The sequence below is a fragment of the Cyanistes caeruleus genome, chromosome 4 (assembly GCF_971803275.1).
Source record: "Cyanistes caeruleus chromosome 4, bCyaCae1.hap1.1, whole genome shotgun sequence".
Lineage (NCBI taxonomy): Eukaryota > Metazoa > Chordata > Aves > Passeriformes > Paridae > Cyanistes > Cyanistes caeruleus.
In genome coordinates this window covers 34,069,355-34,070,171 of record NC_141704.1, presented here as the reverse complement: position 1 = coordinate 34,070,171, position 817 = coordinate 34,069,355, and positions in this window count along the sequence as shown.

The following is an 817-nucleotide window of genomic DNA, read 5'->3' as shown; positions in this document are numbered from 1 at the left end:
GTCAGTGAATATGTGGCAGTAATTTCATTCCCTTGTAATGTTGGAAGCCCAGTTAGTTTGGTGCCCAGGCTTGGTAATCAAACTGAAACTGAACAAGTGAATTTCTCATAAGGAACAAAAGCAGAGCATAAATGAGTGGTTCTAGGTGGGAACGTTAAACTTAAATTCATCTTGTAGTGTAATTAATTGAAGAATTCTCTAAACAGAGAATACTTCTGAAAATCTCAGCCCTACATTTTTAGAAAGTTTTTTTTTGTACCTTAAAATTTGTACTGAGTGAAAAAGACTGAGTAATTCAAGATCTTAGAACAGGACACAGCATTAGTGAACTTGAACTGGTGAGTATGAGTACACATGGGAGGAACAGAGTTGGCTTAAACAGGGTCATGGTTCATTTCAGGGATAGTCCGTATGATGTCTTCAAAATAAGTGATTGAAAACAGCTACATGAAAGAAGAAATTCAGATACTCTAAAATTCGAGCCAAACCATTTTCCATGCTGCTGAACATCCATAGCTGGGCAGGCAGCCTGCTTTGCTCATGCTGACTTTCCTCTTTAGACCTGTATGGAAGAAAAAAGTCAGACAGGGGAAGAGGACACTGAATTTGCTTGATTGTGATCAGCTGTTTTATCTGAGGAACTAAAGTGTGTGGTCAGCACAGAGAGAGATACAGGCTGTGATTCATCACAGGAGCCTAACTTAGACACTCTGAATTATTCTCTGGAGGGCTCTGTTGCTCTGCTGGCAGTGAGGTGCCTGTCTGCCTGTCTCAGGGCATTGGCTTATGAACAAAGGTAGTTAGGTAAGTGTCAGGG